Source organism: Natator depressus, chromosome 23, assembly GCF_965152275.1.
Source record: "Natator depressus isolate rNatDep1 chromosome 23, rNatDep2.hap1, whole genome shotgun sequence".
Classification (NCBI taxonomy): Eukaryota; Metazoa; Chordata; order Testudines; family Cheloniidae; genus Natator; species Natator depressus.
The window spans coordinates 575,906-598,784 of NC_134256.1; the positions used below are offsets into that span (position 1 = coordinate 575,906).

Genomic DNA, 22,879 nt, shown 5'->3' on the forward strand with positions numbered 1-22,879 from the left:
GGGGATGGAGTGAGCGGGAACGGGGCCGCAGAAAAAGGGCGGGGCAAGGGTGTTTGGTTTTGTGCAAGTAGAAAGTTGGCAACCTTACCTACGGTGGCAAGTTCTCTGGATGCACAGAGCAACCTGCACTCAACCCTCCTCCCTGATGGCTTTGTAGGGACATGGCCACAGCTCCCCTGCAGCTTCAGCTGTCTTCCTGGCCCCTTCATTATTTGCCACGGAACCGGTTCTCTTGTCGGCGCTCAGTGGGGCACAGATGCAGCCAGACTTTTCCCTGGGGGCTCCAAATGGGTGAATTTCCCCTCTGGGCAGAGACTGGGCCACAGCATCATTGAAACCCTCTGACTTCCAGGCCCTGCTAGAAATGACCAGTTGGAGCAGTTGCCGAGCTGTACGACACGCGAGTCAGCGGCCCCCGTTGCACTGAAAGTGGCAGGGAGCAAGCGCGGAGTTACAGCCTCTAGTCGATGCCTGCTTCTGGGTCAGCTCTTTAGCTGGAGCTGCCTGCCTGCCTCCCTCCCTCCCAGCGAATGGGGGGAAAGGCGTGAAACTTTGCGACCTGCGACTGTGGCCAGAAAGAGCCTCTAGACCAGGGGTGGGCAAACTTTTTGGCCTGAGGACCACATCAGCATTGCGAAACTGTAGGGAGGGCCGGGTAGGGAAGGCTGTGCCTCGCCAAACAGCCTGGCCCCTGCCCCCTATCCGCCCCCTCCCACTTCCCACCCCCCTCAGAATCCCCGACCCATCCAACCCCCCGGCTCCTTGTCCCCTGACTGCCCCCCAGGACTCCACCCCCTATCCAACCCCCCCTGCTCCCTGTCCCCTGTCCCCAGACAGCCCCCCCCCCGGGACTCCCATGCCTATCCAGCCCCCCCTGTTCCCTGACCCCCCCCCAACCTCCGCCCCATCCAACCTCCCTTCCTCCCTGTCCCCTGACTGCCCCAACCCCTATCCACACCCCCGCCCCTAACCACCCCCTGGAAACCTACCCCCTATCCAACCCCTCCCCCGCCACTCCCTGTCCCCTGACTGCCCTGACCCCTATCCACACCCCCGCACCCTGACAGCACCCCCCGCCCCGGGACTCCCACACCAATCCAACCGCCCCCTGCTCCCTGTCCCCTGACTGCCCCCAGGACCCCCTACCCCTTATCCAACCCCCCCGCCCCCGACCATGCTGCTCAGAGCTGCAGGATCTTGCAGCCCCGCAGCCCGGCCGAAGCCGCCCACGCTGCCTGGCAGGAGTGGTGGGCCAGAGCGCTGAGGCTGTGGGGGAGAGGGGACAGCCTTCCCGGCTGGGAGCTCAGGGCTCGGGCAGGACGGTCCCTCGGGCCAGATATGGCCTGCGGGCCGTAGTTTGCCCACTTCTGCTCTAGACTCCACCAGGCCAGTAGCAGCAGCCACGTTCAGCACAGAACTGGCACCCATGTCTGGCTGCCAGTCTCAGAGCACCTGAGCTCGCCCTGTGTGGTGTGTCAGAGACACACAACAAGGAAAACCAAGTTAATTTACAGTTCCAACTCGGAGCGCTTTATGGTGCACTTACAACACATCACAGCAGCGGGTTGTACCAGCATAAATTACAAGAACCTTTCCAAGCCTGGAGCGATCTTTTGCTCTTTTGGAAAGAACAGTTTCCTGGAGCCGTCTTCTGTTATCTTGCAATTCTTAAAACCCAACAGCTAGGGGATGGTTTTGCTTGCAGCCGTGAGAACTGGGGAATGGTGGATGTTTTCCATACACAATGTTTTTAAGGACAGTTTTTACTTGGAAATGTCTGAATACCTGGCCTTAGGTTTTACACTAACAACAAGAGGAATCAGCCCTTGGAACGGCTCACCAAAGGGGCCTGGTGAATGCTCCATCACCTGGAATCTTTAAATCAGGACCAGGCAGCTTTCCAAAAGAGCTGCACTGGGTCCTCTGGAAGAGCTGGGCTGGACGCAGGAACCCGGGCTGGGCTGGATGCAGGAGGAGCCCTGCTGTGTCAGGGCATGAGCCTCCCTCGACCAATTGGGGTCCGGAGGGATGCTCCCTGGGGGATGGCTATCCCATCCCTGTGGGGTTTTGTGCACCTTCCTCTAGAGAGCCATTGGTCCTGGCCCCTGCTGGAGATGGGAGCTCTGTGCTTGTCCAGTAATTCCTATGCTGCAGGGAGAAACCTGCTATCTGTTCTCGCTGCCTGCCCAGAGAACCAGTCCCGAGGGTCAGCAGGACAGCACCCATCTCCCCGTCTCAAGGGCCTGCTGACATTTCATTTCATCCCCTCCCCCTGCATCTGGCCACATCGCAGCATCAAATTAAACTTGTTAATCAGCAGCCTCCCCAGCTGATGGTGTGAGGCAGGCGGCTGTCCGGAGAGTCCGCTCCTGCAGCGGCTCTGACCCATCACCTCCCAGGAGGCAGAGTCGCTCAGCGTGGAGCTGCACAGCCCCCTCGCTCAGCTGCGTCTCCAGGTCACGTCCTGCGCTCAGGAAGCAGCTGGGGTCTGTAGCCCTCTGGAGCATCCCCCGCCCCGAGACAGCAGCTCGTGGGACCATCTCTGGGTTCTGCTTGCCTTCTTTCCCGATTTGTATCCCACCCCTGCCCCGTGCAGTCTGACCAACCTCAGCGCATCCCAGCTCTCTTCCTTGCCTATGCCCCACCACCGAGATCCCCACGCAGACTGACACGCAGGAGTCAGACCCACTGCCCCCTTCGAGCGGGGAGGCCGGCCAAGAGGAGCAGCTGAGTCCTCAGCCTGGGGGTGGGAGTGCTGGCCACTTCCCAGGCCCCTCCTGCTCACTTTCAAGCCGTGCCTGCCATGTTCCCAGGGAGCTGCCGTACATCAAGCCTCCTTAACAAATCTCCCACCGTCACAGTGATCGTCTCCGACTGAAGAGGCACTAGGAATTCATGGCGCACGAGGCTGAGTGACATTTCATTGCCAAGGAGGATGGGAAAATGTCACTGCTCAGAATCCCCACCCCTGCCTCCTGCAGCCACCTCCTTCTGACCCAGGGCCTCTTCCTTGGGGCTTTCTGCCAGAGAACATAAGGAAGGCCATACTGAACGAGACCAATGGGCCAGCAAGCCCTGTGTCCTGGCTCTGCCAATGGCTGACGGAACAGGGCCATTCTGAGTAATCCGTCCCATCATCTGGTCCCAGCTTCTGGCAGTCAGGGGTTTAGGGGCACCCCCTTATGACTGGTTTTAAGCCCACTGCCTATTAATTTTATCGGCTAGTTCTTGTGTTACGTGAAGGGGTAAATAACACCTCCCGCTTCACTTTCTTCACCCCACCCATGATTTTATAGCCCTCTGTCCCATTGCTCCTTGGTCATCACTTTTCTAAGATGAACAGTCCAAGTCTTTTTAATCTCTCCTCATACGGAAGCTGTTCCAAACCCTTAATCATTTTTGCTGCCCTTCTCGGCACCTTTTCCAATTCTAATATATCTTTTTGAGAGGACGTGACCAGAACTGCAGGCAGTATTCAAGGTCTGCACAGACCATGGATTTATACAGAGGCAATATGATATTTTTCTGTTTTTTATCTATCCCTTTCCTAATAGTTCCTAACAGTCTGTTCACTTTTTTGACTGATGCTACACACTGAGCAAATATTTTCAGAGAACTGTCCATGACGACTCCAATATCGTCCCTGAGTGGTAACAGCTAATCTAGACCCCATCAGTTTGGATGTATACTTGGGATTTTTTTGTCCATGTTCACTACTCTGCACTTATCACTGCTGAATTTCATTTGCCATTTTGTCACCCAAGAGCAGGGGTGAAAGTAAGTCCAGTACCAGACCGGTACTCTGGGGCCAGCTCTGGCCCCCAGAAGGGGCAGGGCCTAGGACGCAAGGGGCGGGGTTGAGGGGGTCAGAGCCAGCCCGAGCCCACCCTGTAAGGTAAGTGCCCCCCCCGCACCGGGGTAGCAGCAGCAGCCTGGGGCTCCGGGGGCTATTTAAAGGACCTGGGGCTCCCCTGCTTCTGCCGCCCAGGCCCTTTAAATAGCCGCCGGAGCCCTGGAGTAGGGGCGGCGGGGCTCCAGCGGCTATTTAAAGGGCCTGGGCGGTAGAAGCAGGGGAGCCCCAGGCCCTTTAAATAGCCCCCGGAGCCCTGCAGCCGCTACCCCAGGGCTCCAGCAGCGGGGCTCTGGAGGCAAGTTAAAGGGCCTGGGGCTCCAGCCACTGCTGGGAGCCCCAGGCCCTTTAAATTGCCCCCTGGGGAAGCTGAGCTGCCCCAGTATGGTGCACCGGTTCTTACCGGTACGCCATACCGGGGCATACCGGCTTCCTTTCACCTCTGCCCAAGAGAGACAAAGCGAGTGAGCGAATACCTTTTACTGGACCAACTTCTGTTGGTGAAAGAAACTTTTGAGCTTGTACAGAGCTCTCCTTCAGGTCACCCAATTTCGTGAGATCCCTTCTTAACTATCTTGAGTAATTTAGTATCACCTGCAAATTTTTCCATCTCACTGTTACCCCACTTTTCCAGATCATTTATGAATATTTTGAGCAGCACAACTCCCAACACGGATCTGTGGAGGACCCAACTTCTCTGTTGTGAAAACAGACCATTTCCCCAGAACCAGGCTGAACCCTGTTAGGAGTGATTAGAACTTGCTCCCCATGCCCTGGCGAGGGAAAGGGGATATGAGCTTGGCTGGAGATGTTAGTTCCTGACATCATCTGTGCAAGATCTGTAGAGACTGGCTTTACTGAGCAGGGTGAGAGGAGCTTTGCACAGCCACGCCTTGCCAGAGACAGGGAGAAGAAATGTGCACAGGCTCTCTCTCCTGTAAAGGGGCTGATGATTTTCCCCTCCGGGCCCTTTTAAACCAGGAGAGGGGGGAAGGTCACGCTGTACCTTTGCTCATGTGCTGCGTGGAGGGCTGGCAGTTGCTAAGCTAGTTCCAACAGCAGCCGTGTTTGTGTTTCTTGGGGCGTGTCTCTTAGGTTATGCTGCAGGAAAACACCAGTGGCTGGCCCAGCTCAGCTGCCCGGGGCTCGTGGGGCACAGGTTGCGGGGCTAGAAAATTGCGGTGTAGATGTTCAGGTTTTAGCTGAGGCCTGGCTTCTGCCATCCTCACGGGGTCCCGGAACTGAGGCTCCAGCTCAAGCCTAAACCCCTGCACTTCAATTTAACAGTCCTGCAGCCTGAGCAGGCCAGCCGCGGGTGTTTTATTGCACTGTAGATATACCCTTAGTGGTTAGGTCAGGGCTGGGAGTACACCTGTCACTGGGCTCCAGTCCCAGCTCCGGCAGGCAGCTGGGTCTAGTGGTTAGAGCAGGGGCTGAGACATTGATCTTCACCTGCCTCCAAATCCATGCCAGCAAAGCTTTATGAGATGCTGGACTTGCGACGAGCAGTAACCAGGGAAAGCACACACCCCTGACTTCTGGGGAGGCAGGGTGGTTACATCAGCAGTTCTTAAAAAGTAGCAATGAGGTTTTCTAGGCCAGGAGAACAGCTGGGTTTTATTTAATACTCACAACCCAGGCTGCAACTTAACCACTACTCCCCAGCGTGATTCCTTGTGGAAATGGGTATGGCAGTGAGGTAGAGGGAATCACTTTTGATTTAGCCGCCTGCCCATCATCCTTAGGGGGAGGTAGATGGTGAGGTAGGAGGTGTGTGCGTACGTTTCTGGTTGCAGAGTACTTCAATTCCTCAGCTCATGGCAGCATTCTGCTCCATGCGTTCTCACTGAGGGGCCTGTGGCCACCTCCCATCTCCAGCCAAATGTGGGCATTTAAATGGCACAGAGTTAACGCCGTTTAGTGAATTATAGAATCATAGAATATCAGGGTTGGAAGGGACCTCAGGAGGTCATCTAGTCCAACCCCCTGCTCAAAGCAGGACTGATCCCCAATTAAATCATCACAGCCAGGGCTTTGTCAAGCCTGACCTTAAAAACTTCCAAGGAAGGAGATTCTACCACCTCCCTAGGTAACGCATTCCAGTGTTTCACCACCCTCCTAGTGAAAAAGTTTTTCCTAATATCCAACCTAAACCTCCCCCACTGCAACTTGAGACCATTACTCCTTGTCCTGTCATCTGATACCACTGAGAACAGTCTAGAGCCATCCTCTTTGGAACCCCCTCATTTCAGGTAGTTGAAAGCAGCTATCAAATCCCCCCTCATTCTTCTCTTCCGTAGACTAAACATCCCCAGTTCCCTCAGCCTCTCCTCATAACTCATGCGTTCCAGTCCCCTAATCATTTTTGTTGCCCTCCACTGGACTCTTTCCAATTTTTCCACATCCGTCTTGTATTGTGGGGCCCAAAACTGGACACAGTACTCCAGATGAGGCCTCACCAGTGTCGAATAGAGGGGAACGATCACATCCCTCAATCTGCTGGCAGTGCCCCTACTTATACATCCCAAAATGCCATTGGCCTTCTTGGCAACAAGGGCACATTGTTGACTCATATCCAGCTTCTTGTCCACTGTAACCCCTCGGTCCTTTTCTGCAGAACTGCTGCCGAGCCATTCGGTCCCTAGTCTGTAGCGGTGCATTGGATTCTTCCGTCCTAAGTGCAGGACTCTGCACATGTCCTTGTTGAACCTCATCAGATTTCTTTTGGCCCAATCCTCCAATTTGTCTAGGTCCCTCTGTATCCTATCCCTACCCTCCAGCGTATCTACCTCACCTCCCAGTTTAGTGTCATCTGCAAACTTGCTGAGGGTGCAATCCACGCCATCCTCCGGATCATTTATGAAGATATTGAACAAAACCGGCCCCAGGACCGACCCTTGGGACACTCCCCTTGATACCGGCTGCAAACTAGACATGGAGCCATTGATCACTACCCGTTGAGCCTGACAATCTAGCCAACTTTCTATCCACCTTATAGTCCATTCATCCAGCCCATACTTCTTTAACTTGCTGGCAAGAATACTGTGGGAGACAGTGTCAAAAGCTTTGCTAAAGTCAAGGAACAACACGTCCACTGCTTTCCCTTCACCCACAGAGCCAGTTATCTTGTCATAGAAGGCAATTAGATTAGTCAGGCATGACTTGCCCTTGGTGAATCCATGCTGACTGTTCCTGATCACTTTCCTCTCCTCTAAGTGCTTCAGAATTGATTCCTTGAGGACCTGCTCCATGATTTTCCAGGGACTGAGGTGAGGCTGACTGGCCTGTAGATCCCCGGATTCTCCTTCTTCCCTTTTTTAAAGATGGGCACTACATTAGCCTTTTTCCAGTCGTCCGGGACTTCCCCCGATTGCCATGAGTTTTCAAAGATAATGGCCAATGGCTCTACAATCACAGCCGCCAACTCCTTTAGCACTCTCGGATGCAACGCATCCGGCCCCATGGACTTGTGCTCGTCCAGCTTTTCTAAATAGTCCCGAACCACTTCTTTCTCCACAGGGGGCTGGTCACCTCCTCCCCATGCTGTGCTGCCCAGCGCAGTAGTCTGGGAGCTGGCCTTGTTCGTGAAGACAGAGGCGAAAAAAGCATTGAGTACATTAGCTTTTTCCACATCCTCTGTCACTAGGTTGCCTCCCTCATTCAAAAAGAAAAGGAGTACTTGTGGCACCTTAGAGACGAACCAATTTATTTGAGCATGAGCTTTCCTGAGCTACAGCTCACTTCATCGGATGTAGCTGTAGCTCACGAAAGCTTATGCTCAAATAAATTGGTTCGTCTCTAAGGTGCCACAAGTACTTTTTATTTTTGCAAATACAGACTAACACGGCTGTTACTCTGAAACCTATTTCCCCTTGTTTTCCTAACACCCGCCCCCCCTTCCTCAGACATTCTTGTTAAACCCTGGATTTGAGAGTGGGTTTGTTGGGGGGGGGAGAAAACCTGGATTTGTGCTGGAAATGGCCCACCTTGATTATCATACACATTGTAAGGAGAGTGATCACTTTACATAAGCTATTACCAGCAGGAGAGTGGGGTGGGGGGAGAGAAAACCTTTTGTAGTGATAAATACCCATTTTTTCATGGTTTGTGTGTATAAAAACAAACATCTTCTGTATTTTCCACAGTATGCATCCGATGAAGTGAGCTGTAGCTCATGAAAGCTTATGCTCAAATAAATTGGTTAGTCGCTAAGGTGCCACAAGTCCTCCTTTTCTTTTTGCGAATACAGACTAACACGGCTGTTACTCTGAAACCTCCCTCATTCAGTAAGGGGCCCACACTATCCTTGGCTTTCTTCTTGTTGCTAACATACTTGAAGAAACCCTTCTTGTTACTCTTAACATCTCTTGCTAGCTGCAACTCCAGGTGTGATTTGGCCTTCCTGATTTCACTCCTGCATGCCCGAATTCAAACCTCCCACTCAGCCACCTGGTTCAGAAAGGTTCTTTCCACTCATCGCTCTGGCAGTGATCTCTACAAGCATCTCTTGCCAATGCTCTCAGAGCCTGAGGTCAGAACCTTTCCCTCCTGAAAGATGGGATCACGAGGTGGGGGAAAAGGATGAGACCCACTGTTCTCTATTCAGGTTCGTGTCATGCCCATCACCACAGGGTCAGCACAGCTACTGGTCCCCCGAGCTGTGAACCCTTCTGTACTTGTAGGTCAGAGTAGCACGGGCTGTGTGTTGACACATCGTTTAGTTGTGGGACGTGAACTGGCAGCTCTGTGGCTCCAAGCTGTACATTGGGCACCGTATGAGCCTTGCAAAAGCAGCGACGGTCTCACTGGACGTGCATGCTCGGGCTGATGGGAGAATAGAGGGAGCTCGGGCATGCATGCAGACCGGGGCTGCTGTGACAGCAGGACTGTTTCCTTTAGAATAACCAGCACAGCCAGATTTGTAGAAACTGACACAGCTGGTGCTCTCCATGAGTCAACAGTCTCCACGTCATGGGGTGGTGCAGTGCAGCCATTAGCATTAACTAAGGCTCCCAGCGAGCCATCGGGCTCAGAAAGATTCTCTCCAGGCGTCGCGCCAGCACCAATCTCAACGCCTGACCGGGAAGTGTTTTCAGACAGGGCGCGGTGCTCGCTGCAAGCGCCTCTTGCAAATGTTCCAAGGACAGGCCGTTTACACACTGATCGATGGGTGGCCCGGGCAGGAAGGCCCAAGACTGTGAATCTCCGAGTCGCCCATCAAGCTGTATTTCTCTTGGCATTAATATTTAATAGAACAAGGGATTGAGCGGCTGAGATTTACTTCTGTGAGTAGAAAGAACAGTGTCTGCCTGTTTTTTAATTAAACCCTCAACTCTCCACCAGCACGCAGGGTGCAGGACACGCACATGGGGGGTGGGAGTCACCATTCATAGAGCCATCGACTCCTAGAATTCCGAGGCCAGAAGGGCCCATCGCGACTTAGTCTGACCTCCTGCTTAACCCAGGCCAGAATCTGCCCCGGGGGCACCTGCACTGAGCCAACCACCCGTCATTCTGCCTTTTAGAAAGACGCCCAGAGTATCATTTTTCCCTTCGATTCTGTAGATGTTCTTGCGTGATGCTCCCTGTAGCATCTGCGCCTCTTCTGGGAGTGGATGAACCATTGCGGCTAACATCCGTCAGGTGTTGTTTGTGCTTTCCTCCTCTCCCCAGGGGGAGAAGTGCATGCAGCAGGTGTCTTGCTTTGGTAGGGTTTTGTTATATATGCCTGTCACTATGTATGTCTGTTAGAGATGGCAAGGCCAAAGAACTGCGCCTTGCACTGGGAGCGGAAGGGGGTGAGGTTTGCAATGGTCCTTAGTTCCTAGGGGAGTTCATTTCACAGCCGCAGACTGGCCCCAAACTTAGCGACTATTTTCAAGAGTAACTTAGGCACTGTGGTGCTTTGGATAATTTTACCCCCAATCTTGATTTAAAGACTCCAAGCAATGGAGAAGCCACCATACCCTTTGGGGAACACAGTTCCAGCTCACTGAGATATTTGCTGCTTGTTCCAGCTTCATCTTTCTACCTCTGGCCCTTTGCTCTCAGAAATCCCCGTGCGGGTGCTTATCAGCTTGGGTGACCCAGCAAAGCAGTCTGCAAACATCACAGAGCTTTGCAGAGACAAACAACCAGACTTCCACTTCCCCTGCAGAGTCAGAAAGGAAAATGCTCCCATAATTTTTACTGAAATGCATTTCATCTTCTGGCAGGCCAGCACTACAGACAACTGTTTAGAATGCCCCCACGCCTGTGAGACAATGTCAATCTGCTTTATCATCTCACTATCTTCCTGCTGACTGCTCTATGCAAGAGGGAGAGTTGGCAGGGGTGGCCGGCGCGGACTAACACATGAGCCTTTCCCAAGTAGACAAGTGGGTGAGTTTAACAGATTTTAACCAGACAGAAACATACCACCCCCTTGCTCAGCCTGTAATAAAACCGAGCCCCTAAATCTAGTGCCGCAGCTGCCTGTTCCCAAGCTTTAGTCTACACAGATCTGCACACGTGTGGACCCTGATTTCAGTATCAGTTAAACTTGCTCCTAACTGTCTGAAGCTAAACTGAAATAGGAGGGTCAGTGCAGCCTCATTATTAATGTGCATTGCAGAGCACTCACCCATACAGAACAAAAAGACGGTCTTTTCCCCAAAGAGCTCAGACTGTAAAGGCTAGATCCACAAAATAATTTAGGTGCCTAACCGCCATTTTAGGTACTTACGTCCAAAATTTAGGTCCCAAAGGCCTAGGTCCACAACAGGGACTTAGGAGTCAGGTGGTTCAATGCTGAGTCCAAGTAGATCTAGCCTAAATGGCTTTGCCCATCCTTTATCATAACTCTCCTGAGATCTTGAGTTTTCCTAAAGGCTTTGGCTGCTGAAATCTGGCTGTCACCTGAGATTCTCTCTTGGCTTTCATTTAAAACATTGAAGTTTGATTTATTTATTTAGAAATAGGTGCACATTTTGAAACTGTGTGTATAATTAGCAGTTGGCACAACTAACCTAGGGACATAGCAGATTCTCCAGCACTCGCAGTCCTTAAATCAAGACTATATGTTTTTCGAATGAACACGCTCTAGCTCCAACAGAAGATATGGGCTTGATGTCGGAATTAGCAGTACAGGTCCTCTGGCCTGTGCTTTGCAGAAGGCGAGACTAGAGAGACAATTATAATGGAAGCTGGGACTGGATGCCAAGAGATGGATCACTCAATAATTGCCCTGTTCTGTTCATTCCCTTTGAAGCACCTGGCATTGGCCACTGCCGGAAGACAGGATACTGGGCTAGATGGACCTTTGGTCTGACCCAGTAGGGCCATTCTTATGTGCCTTCTAACCTTAAAATCTATGATTTGGCAGTGTTGCTTAATCAGCTGTTTAACACCACATTTGACATTAAAACAATGCAGCTCTGCATGTTGACAAACACCGGAGAAGTAACTGAGAGGGAATCGTGAGTTTTCCTGTTAACACGCTCTGCATTCGGACACCAATGCAAGGCAGCTGCCATGCGGTCACCTGTAGGTCAGGACACAAGTTGCCTTGTCTCGCTGTCTGCCAGCTGCAATGAGAACACCCAGGCTATGTCTACAGCCAATGTCAGCAAAACCGACGTTGCTCAGGGGGGTGAATATTCGCACAGCGCTATGTCGGCAGGAGAAGCTCTCCCCATAGCTTCTGCCACTCATGGGTGTGGGTTTTTTATGCCAACGGGGAGCTCTTTCCCGTCGGCATAGAACGTCCTCACCAGATGTGCTGCATCACTGTACGAGCAGACATGGCCTCAGTCACAACCAACTGGTCAGTAGAGGGCAGCCAACCAACCCTTTCCCACAAGCATCAGGGGCACCCAGTTCTCCTGTGTCCTACCCTAGCTTCATAGCCATGCACTGTCCCCTGGCTGGACAGCACCTAGCTTCATACGCCTCTGCTCCGCATCCTCAGACACTGGAATCAGACAGCTCCCTCTTGATCTCGGCTCTCTGCTCACCCATGAGCTGCTTTACAGAGGATCACAGCTCCATGAGCCTGACCCTTCTCACCTGGGCCAGGGGAGGGAAGCCACCTGGGATGTGAGTCTGCTGAATCTTCCACAGGGTTGTTTTGGAATATGGGCACTTGTGCTGGGGGGGGGACTTGCTGCTGCCATTTGTGCCCTTGCTCGCACCACCGCAAAGGGACAGCTGCGCAGGTACAAAGTGGGCGTGAAATGCTACTAAATGGTCTGCACTGGTGAGAAGTTAAACTGCTGACAGAGGGCTGTGTGGATACACTTACTTCAGGTTAAGCCAGCCTTATTTCAGGGGACAGGTTTAATGTAAACCGAAATCAGAGTGTCCACACAGGGGTTTGCACTGGTTCAACTAATGCTGTTTCCAAACTGATTTACCTTAAAAACGTGCCACTTACTGCACGTGAACAAGGCCTCATCTGCCCTGCCGCTGGGAGCGGGTGTGCCAGCCAGGATCGACAGGCTCACGCCAGCAGAGCTCGGGGTGGTGCACCCAGTGTGGACGTTGCTCCTTGGGCTGGGTGGGTCTGAGAGCCCACAATGCTCCTGTTCACTGTCTGTCCAGGCTGAGACGCTCACTGCCAGCTGCAGTGCAGTCCCCAGGAAGGGCAAAGCGTAATCTGGCCTGGGATCACCAACGATTGCAAGGCCTGCACTTAATCTTCCCTCTGGAACCAGAGAGAAGTGCGCCAGCCTCTGAATCCCCAGCGTCACATCCTCTGGCGCCTGGGGACTTCTCGGGGTCCCCCATCCGAGCGCTGACTTGGCTCAGCCTGGCTGAGCAGCGCTGAAGCGAAAGGAGCTGATTGAAGTGCACTGAATTGGAAATTATTGCTGCAGTGCTGGGCACTCAGGGGGGCCTCTCTCTCCCTACACACCCTCCCTCCGAGCCAGGACTCCTGGGTTCTCTTCCCAGCAAGGGGAGGGGAGAGGTGCCTAGAAGTTAGACTGCGGGGAACACATGGTGTCTGGACTCCTGGGTTCTATTCCCAGCTTTGGGAGGGGAGTGGGGGTAGACTGGGGGGTCGGAGGGGGGGGAGAGACATGGTGCCTGGACTCCTGGGCTCTGTTTCCAGCTCTGGCAGAGGACTCTGGCCAAGCCAGCACGCTTGTCTGAAGACCAGAGGTGCTCAATTCATTCTGCAAAGCCAGGTCTCTGATTTATAAAGCACTATGGATGCACACAAAGTTTCTGCCTCCAAACATCACTGAACGCCTTGTCTTCATCTTCTGGTCCCCATGCGGCACATTCCCACCTTACTAGCCATTCTGTTAAATCACCACACACACGAGATATTTTTCCATCTTCACTTCACTGGCACATGGATGATTTCTTTCTCCTTCCCCTCCGAGAACAGCCTGCCCTCTGGTGTATCTGTTTTTTCTTTTCTCAGCTAACATATATAGTGTCATAAAACTGAATAACGCTAAGGATTTGTTTTGTCTTATTAAAATGTATTGTGGTTCTCATTCCTCATTTACGCACGTCTTTGCAGTGCTGTAGATACAGCTAGTGTGTGGGCTTTGAGACCAACACAACCTTCCCCTTGTGTACACATCACCTCCCCCACTCACTCACTCACTCACTCTCTCATGCCTACATGTGCCCCTCTCATGGTGCCTGACCTCATAACTAGTCAAAGTTAGAGCCAGGAATAGAACCCAGGTGTCCTGTCTCCTTGTGTCCCTTGCTCTAAACCCCAGACCCTACTCCCCACTCAGTCACAGAAGGAGAACCCAGGAGTCCAGACTCTCTCTTTGCCTATTCTAATGCCCTCACCAGTTGTCAAATAAAGTGTTAGCAAATCTGCTTCCCCACTATTCCCCCAGCCCTGTCCATCGCTCAAACGCTTCTCACCAGGTCAGTCACTCTCACCTTTTCGACAATCGGTAAATAATTTTTCCTGCTGCCCAACAAGCGCTAGAGAGGCACGCTGCCTGGCAGGTGGGGCCCTGTGTGCGTGGGCGGAGATGGTACATCTACACTGCCAAGGGAAGTGGGGTGGCAGTTCGTGTAGACGCCCCAGGGTAGCTTTGATCGAGCTAGCTCAAGTACCCATAGCAGGGTCGCCCCAGCAGCAGGGGCGGCTGCACAGATGGCCTGTGCTCACCCAGGACGCAGGGTACACGTTCGAACAGCCCAGGCTGCTGTTACTGGTACTCAGGCTGGCTTAGCTATAGCTTGGCTATGTCTGAAGGTGCTGCAATCACACCTCCTGCCCCCGCATGCATGTGTGGGCAAGTAACCAGGACAACTTCTGTGTCGAGATGAGGCCGGAACATCAGCCCCTCAGGCTCCAGGGCTGACAATTTGTCACCTTTCACCAGTACTAAATTCACACTGGAAAAGGAAAAGAGCCCTTTGAAGAGTGCTGGGGAGACATAGAATCATAGAATATCAGGGTTGGAAGGGACCTCAGGAGGTCATCTAGTCCAATCCCCTGCTCAAAGCAGGACCAATCCCCAATTTTTGCCCCGGATCCTACAACGCCCTCAAGGATTGAACTCACAACCCTGGGTTTAGCAGGCCAATGCTCAAACCACTGAGCTATCCTTCCCCCCATGCCCAGCCCTTTTCCTTGGTGGGGAGAGCAGCAGCCAGGCACTGGCTTTTCTGCAAGCAGCAGGCTGCCGTTCCGTCACTCTGGGCACCACAGAGGCATTCACTCTTGTGTCTTTTAATTGGAATAAGGGGATCCTGAGAGTAAAGCTTGCCGGGGCAGCTGCCTGCAGGACAAAACCTATACAATATGCCAGGCAGCTCTAGCCAGGAGATTACTTCTGGCTCTAACTTCCAAAGGACACTCAGAGAGCGCCACAACCTAGCCCCTCCCCAAAGCTGCCTGCACAGTTGTGTTTTCTGTGCTATGGGAGCATGTTCCCTGCCAGAAGCTGAATGGGCCAGAGGCGCTCAGCACTATGGGGCTGGGGTAGGTTTCTAGCCTCCTGTTCTGCCCACAGACCTGTAACCCTTGTTCTGGTCTCTGATTAATTGGCTGGCTGCACGAGGTGGCTCAGCAGTGGTGCCGCCATCCTTCACAATTACAAGCTTAAGGGCTTTTCCCCAAAAGGAGCCACTAGCCGGGATCCTGGCACCCAGTCTCATCATGCACCCCTGAGTTCCTGCCGTGTATTGCCGGAGTGTGGGGGAGAGCGCGGGGCGCCGTGTTGCACGGGCATCAGCGTCCAGGGGACTGCAGCAGCAGTTTCCGATCGTCGGTAAGAGTCAGCTTTGGTTCTCCTGCCTGCTCCCACTCCAGATTCAGAGGATCCCCAGCCTCAGCTACTGTCAATAAGCAGAGCTATATTGACAGTGCTGCAGCAAAGCTGATTTATACCAGCTGAAGGCCCAGCCCTGAATCTCCTTAGGAGACGTCAGGACTTCAGGGAAAGGCTTTAAAATTCTGCCGGCAGTAACAGACAGAAAAGAGCTACAAACCCAGCTGCTGCAGTCAGTAATACAATTCTGGTTTACTTACTTATGGAGAAGTTTAATGCCTATGCAGAGGCTTCCCCCTCTAAAAGGGTAACAGACTACTACAGCTGCCAGATAGGATGGTTCAGTGGTTAGGGGACTAGCCTTGGCTTCAGTTGCCTCCTCTGATGCAGATTCCCTGAGGACCTTGAGCCAGTCACTGAGGCCTGGTCTACACAACAGTTGGATTGACATATCTACATCTCTCGGGTTGAAAAATTCATACCACTGAGCACCACAGTGAAGCCGATCTAACGTCCAGTGTAGCCCTGGCCAGGCTGACAGAAGAAATCTGCTGTCGACCTAACTACACCACTCAGAGAGGTGGGATTACCTACAGTGATGGAAAACCCTTCCGTTGATGTAGGCGAGGTCTACGCTACGATGCTACAGCTGCAGTTAGTGTAAGCATGGTCTTGGCGTCCCTGTGCCTCAGTTCCCCATCTGTGAAATGGGGATCCTAGCACTGCCTTACTGCACACTGAGGATAAACGTACTCAAGATGGTGAGGTGCTCTCCTACAATAGTGGGTACCATATAAGTAACTAAGGTAGAGAGCTTAGCTCAAGGGATAGCGGCCCATGATTTCAGCACTGGAGGTCCTGGGATCAAACCTGGCTTCTGACCCCAGCAGGGGGCAGTTTAACATAGCGATGCCGACGTTTGTCCTAAAGCAGAGACTCCCTGGGAGGAGATGCGAGGACAGTGCCATGTGCGTTCATTCCTTCGCTGTCCAGCTGATTCTACCAGAAACATGCCACTGCTCTGCCCTTCAAACTGCCTGCATTTTCCGCTCACATTTTTTGAAGCAGAGTTAATGGAGCACAGGATGCAAAACAACGCTAATGGACCATGACACATGTTCAGTGCAGGTATAATGTGATATGTGCAAAGCCAAATGAATATTTCCTTCCGAACAACAAATACACTTGCCATGACTGAGGAGAGAGGGAAGGTGGGGGGGATCCGAGATGTCATATACATATATATATTATGATGATTTAATTGGGGATTGGTCCTGCTTTGAGCAGGGGGTTGGACTAGATGACCTCCTGAGGTCCCTTCCAACCCTGATATTCTATGATTCTATGATTAGATCTAATGAAAATGCCATTAAAATATATTCCCTGTTGACCAGCAAATCTGTATAATCTCTGCATCCATTTAAGCTGATCTGTTACAATTTGCAAAGGGATGAATTATCTGTCACCTGGGAATTTTGGCCAATCTGTCGCACCGCAGGAAAGGAGAGACTTTCTTTCACTTTCTTTAAGGTTCTATCTTTAAAAAGAGCTTTTGGGGAATAAGAAGTTAGAAACAAGGCATGCATTTTCAGTAGCGAGGGTAATTAACCACTGGAACAAACTATCAGGAGACGAGGCAGTTCTCCATTGCTTGGTGTCTTCACACCAAGACTAGAGGCCTTTCTGGAAGAGATGCTACAGCCAGACACCAGTCCCTGGGCTCAGTACAGGAGTAACTGGAGGAAATAACGGGGCCTGTGGGATGCAGGAGCTCAGAGTAGATGATCGAATGGGCACATCTATGAATCGAGGAAATGCGGAGGGCTGAAATTGGGTTTAAACGGTACCTGGTCCTTGCATGAGGGATAAAGTGCCATGTAAATGGTACAGAGACCATGCATGAAGGAGCAGCAGGTGATCAGTAGCTAACAGGGCTCAATTCCACCAATTTCCATCCCTCTACTATACTACATGGCTAATGTATTGCTGGGTGCCGTACCGCCCGTTGCCGCTGGAGGTCTCCAGGTGGGGTTGGAGTTGCTCCCACCCCAGGGAGGCTGCCGGGTTCAGACAGAGGATGTGTAAAGTGGGGAATAGGGTTTGTTTCCGTTCAGTCCCGTAGAGTCCCTTGCCGTGGCTGCTGCTGCCTGTCACCCCCAGCCACCACAGCGAGAGGCGATGCATAGGGATTGCATGCGGGGTCCCATGTGCCCTCCAATTTGCTGCTTGGCTTGTACTGAGGATGCTCAGTAACACTGCTGAAGCCATATGCCCTCACTCTGCTCCAGCCCTCCCCCATTGGCAGGCACATGTCATCTAGCCCTGGAGCTGGTCCCTCTGCACACAGCTGTATTTCACCCTAGGAGCGGATCTTTGGTTTAATGGAGCTTTACCCTTCTGCACCAGAAACTCCAGCGAGTACAGAACACGGCAGAGCCTCTCCCTAGCTGCACATCAGTCCCATCCTCCTTTCTCTTCACTTGCTTCCCAGAGTAGCAAGTCAAGCTCTCAGCCCTTATCTTCAAGGTACTCGTGACCTGGGCCCTGGGTACCTAAAACAGCCCAGGGCTCTGGGATAGGGTCTGTGGCTGACAACTTTGTTCATCTCTCGCAAGGGAACTTCCTGCCCATCAGGGTAAAACTGTGCAGCAGACGGAGCTCTCTCAGGTGCCAGGCTAAGATTGTGGAACGAACTTCTGCAGGAGCTATCATCACCAACCTCACTGCCTTCCGTTCCAAGTACAAGGCCCACTCCTCCTACCTGTCTTCTCTAACAAACACAGAGCAGAGTGGACATTGAGACAATCCAAATGATCCTCCACGGCTCCCAATTCTCCCCTGGGGGAGAGGACGAGAGAGAATGAACCACACAGACCAGATGTTACTCACATCACTTAAAGTACTTGTCAGGGCGTTCAGATGGGGTAATGAAGGTGGGATACGGCCCCAAATAGAATAGAACAGAAATCACCAGAGAAACTCAACTCTTGTCCCATCACCTGGCACAAACCATGCACCAGCCCTCTTTGTGCAGGAAATACGAGTCCCGGCATGTAAATTGCCTGATCCCATTATAGGGTGAGGAGAGAATCCTTATTTAAAACCGTGGCAAACTCTGCTGAAACAAACAGCCACACGGTTGAAGGATGGTTTTGCTTCTTGGATGGGCAGGCAGGCAATTAGGAGGGCGTGAAATTGTCTCACGCGTCTGGGGAAAGGAGTTATCTGAATGGTGCGCTCTGATCCAAGCCCAGCAAGAAAGGCACGCTAATGCGGAGGAGGCAGCTGCCATAGGAGATGTGGTTGCAAAGTCCCCAGCATTTAGCATGAGGGTTTTTTTTCCTGGCGGGCTTCTGCCTCTTCCCAAGTTAATTTCCGATTCAAACATCGTTCAGTGCTTTGGACAAGGCTGTTTAACCCGCTCATTGCTAATCCCTCTGCCACCTGCCCGGGCTGCCTTGCTTTTAATTCACTGGCTTGTTAGGACATTACTTGGGCATGCTCAGAGTGTGGCCGCCGCATTATTTTACCTGGAAGAATCTGCTCCACTTGGCAGGAGCCAGCCTAGTTAATGCTTCCTCGTATAACACGAATATACAAAAATATGCCCTCTGCACAGGGTAATTATGCAGAGAATGGAGATAATTATCCCTAGAAGAAGCAGTCTTGCAATCCTCTGCATGACACCACTTCACATGTCCTTGTTTGTGGACAAGCATTTCATAGAATCATAGAATATCAGGGTTGGAAGGGACCTCAGGAGGTCATCTAGTCCAACCCCCTGCTCAAAGCAGGACCGATCCCCAATCAAATCATCCCAGCCAGGGCTTTGTCAAGCCTGACCTTAAAAACTTCCAAGGAAGGAGATTCTACCACCTCCCTAGGTAACGCATTCCAGTGTTTCACCACCCTCCTAGTGAAAAAGTTTTTCCTAATATCCAACCTAAACCTCCCCCACTGCAACTTGAGACCATTACTCCTTGTCCTGTCCTCTTCTACCACTGAGAATAGTCTAGAACCATCCTCTCTGGAACCACCTCTCAGGTAGTTGAAAGCTGCTATCAAATCCCCCCTCATTCTTCTCTTCCGTAGACTAAACATTCCCAGTTCCCTCAGCCTCTCCTCATAAGTCATGTGTTCCAGACCCCTAATCATTTTTGTTGCCCTTCGCTGGACTCTCTCCAATTTATCCACATCCTTCTTGTAGTGTGGGGCCCAAAACTGGATACAGTACTCCAGATGAGGCCTCACCAATGTCGAATGTCGAATTTCTCAGAGCAGAAGTGCCATGAAGAAAGGTGTCACGCAGACAGTCTTCCAACATCTTGGCCAGAGAGTTTGCTGCTTCATCATGGGTATCATAGAGACCTGGGGACATAAATTTTGTGGGGGGCGGGGGAAGACGGAGAAGAGAGAGAGTGTTCTATATAAATTCTTAATTAGCTATGCAGTACTTCTTTTACTGCCTTGTCCAGCGTGTCATCAGAACTTATCTCAGGAAGAAAGACCAATTCTGAACTCAGACTTAGTCCTGTTACATGGGGTTTAAAGGACACAGCATATTTCTAGGCTCAGAGAGGTTTTGGGATCCCATATTCCACAAGGTGCGGCAGCCTGCATGTTCGGACCAAGAGCTCACTTGTCAAGAAACTGAAAGTGCTAACCCTTTCTGCACTTTGTTAGCCTGAGTCAGAGACAATCATCACCAACTCAGCTCATTTGCATTTCAACCATCTATAAAGGACCCCTCTCTGTGTGACGTATGGGTCTATAAAGGCCTGGCCTCTGTTAGAAAAGTTGTGTTGGTTTAACTAAACTGGGTCTAAACTAGTTTAGTTTAACCCCTAATGTAGATACATTAACTGTTTTAACTCCTACATCAGTTTCACTTAATTTGATAATTACCAGTGCAACCTGAACTGATTTACAAAAGGGTGAAACTGGTTTAAACTGGGATTGGCACCACTGTTTAACTCATTTGATTTTAAATTAAATTAAATTAAATCAAATGAGTTAAACTGATGTGACTATTATTATTATTTGTGTTACCATAGCACCTAGGAGCCCTAGTCATGGTCCAGAACCCCACTGTGCCAGGTGCTGTACATTTCTATTGCTATTAGGTGTATTATGGTAGCACCACCCCAGCCCAGGGCCAGGCCCCCCACTGTGCCAGGCACTCTACATTTCATAGAATCATAGAATATCAGGGTTGGAAGGGACCTCAGGAGGTCATCTAGTCCAACCCCCTGCTCAAAGCAGGACCAATCCCCAACTAAATTATCCCAGCCAGGGCTTTGTCAAGCCTGACCTTAAAAACCTCAAAGGAAGGATTTTCCACCACCTCCCTAGGTAACCCATTCCAGTGCTTCACCACCCTGCTAGTGAAAAACCTCCCCCACTGCAACTTGAGACCATTACTCCTTGTTCTGTCATCTGATACCACTGAGAACAGTCTAGATCCATCCTCTTTGGAACCCCCTTCCAGGTAGTTGAAAGCAGCTATCAAATCCCCCCTCATTCTTCTCTTCTGCAGACTAAACAATCCCAGTTCCCTCAGCCTCTCCTCATAAGTCATGTGCTCCAGCCCCCTAATCATTTTTGTTGCCCTCCGCTGGACTCTCTCCAATTTTTCCACATCCTTCTTGTAGTGTGGGGCCCAAAACTGGACACAGTACTCCAGATGAGGCCTCACCAATGTCGAATAGAGGGGAACAATCATGCCTCTCAATCTGCTGGCAATGCCCCGACATATACAGCCCAAAATGCCATTGGCCTTCTTGGCAACAAGGGCACACTGCTGACTCATATCCAGCTTCTCGTCCACTGTAACCCCTAGGTCCTTTTCTGCAGAACTGCTGCCGAGCCATTCGGTCCCTGGTCTGTAGCGGTGCATTGGATTCCTCCGTCCTAAGTGCAGGACTCTGCACTTGTCCTTGTTGAACCTCATCAGATTTCTTTTGGCCCAATCCTCTAATTTGTCTAGGGCCCTCTGTATCCTATCTCTGCCCTCCAGCATATCTACCTCTCCTCCCAGTTTAGTGTCATCTGCAAACTTGCTGAGGGTGCAATCCACACCATCCTCCAGATCATTTATGAAGATATTGAACAAAACCGGCCCCAGGACCAACCCTTGGGACACTCCCCTTGATACCGGCTGCCAACTAGACATGGCGCCATTGATCACTACCCGTTGAGCCCGACAATCTAGCCAACTTTCTATCCATCTTGTATTCCATTCATCCAGCCCATACTTCCTTAACTTGCTGGCAAAAATACTGTGGGAGACCATGTCAAAAGCTATTTCTATTGCTATTAGGTGTATTATGGTAGCACCTAGCCCCTTGTCATGGACCAGGACCCCATTGTGCCAGGCGCTGTACAAACACAAAACAAGATGATGATCATGCCGCAGAGAACTGACAATGTCAGTAATACAGACAAGGCCTTACGCATCTCCATTTCTCCCAATCGTACCTGCAGGCTCGTCTACCCACAGAAGTCACACTGCTTAACACACACGTGTAGTTAAAGCGGTACAACCCTGTTAGCAAAGGCACAGGTATCCCAATGGAAAAGGTGCTTTGTACCAGTGTCGCTACTCCTGTACAGGAAGCGGAATAAGCTGAAAAAACCTCACACCTCTGCCAGTTATACAAAATCCACGTGCCGAGTAGCATCCATGTTACCTTCTGCTTCACCCCAAAGCCTGAATCCCGCAGCTGGTCGATATTTTCAGTCCAGCTGCAGGAATTCAGCACTTCTGAAAATCAGCCCAGAATGGCCAGGCTCTATGCTCCTGCTGAGCAGCCACCTTGCAAAGGGGCTTGGAGTCTCAGTGGGGGTGTGATTTTGGCTTGGAATATGTTCCTCTGTGGGCTGGGAAACGCATGACTTCTGGCTGCTTTGTGTCCACGTCCTGCATGTTGTAACTGAGGGCAAAGCAGCCTAGAGCCGAAGCCCTGGCACCTCTTGTGAGTGCTCAAATCACATAACTAAACAAGGTGACTCAATAATCAATGCAACTCTTAAGTGTGATGGGAGGTGGGGGGACTGTAGGTTCAGTGGGGGAAATGCGCCAAGGTAACAACAAAGCTACTGCACCCCCCTCCTCATCATTAATACACCTGCAAGACTCAGTAGGTACCAGTGTGCGTCCTTCTCCACCTGATCCCACAAAGGCAGGCTGACAGGGAGCGAAGGAGCAGAGGGGCTGTGCCAGAAGAGAAGCCATCACATTGCATTAGCCGGCCAGACTGCTCCCCGACACGCTGAGCTGCTGGGGACGAACAAGGCAGTCGACGACAGCAACGTAAACTGCTGGATAAGGCAGGTACGTCACGCTCTTGCTACATGAGAGTGCCTACCACGGAGAAGCAAGAGCTTGCAGTGGGCAGCCCTGCGGATCCTGCATTTCTGACAGCCTCGGGGATTGGCACGTGCAGCCCCCAGCCCAACAAGAGCCCTAATCTCAGCCAAGACCTCGAAGCACTGACATAATATTAGCAATAACCGGCCTGTGACTCTGCACAAGCCAGTTCTGCTGCTTCTGCTCCCCCCAGTACGAGGAATTTCAGCTACTGTCTCCTGGCCAGGAGACATCCAGCCTGTAATAATCCTCTCTGCAACAGAAACACCCTCACGAGTCTTGTTCGCAGGCCCGTTTTGGCTAATTGTTCCTTGTGTTTCATCCCTGTCCCCCTGCCTGCCAGCTGACACCCACTCCTTGGCGGAGCATGCTCCACCTCCGCAGGGGATTGGGGGTTCTTTGCCCGAAAATATCCCAATATTCCAG

The 22,879-nt window shown here is 51.6% G+C and overlaps 1 protein-coding gene; it reads left to right on the forward strand.

Moving 5' to 3' along the window:
* LOC141976200 (angiogenin-2-like) overlaps nucleotides 1–22,879 on the forward strand; it is a 312,479-nt gene that overhangs the window by 229,957 nt on the left and 59,643 nt on the right.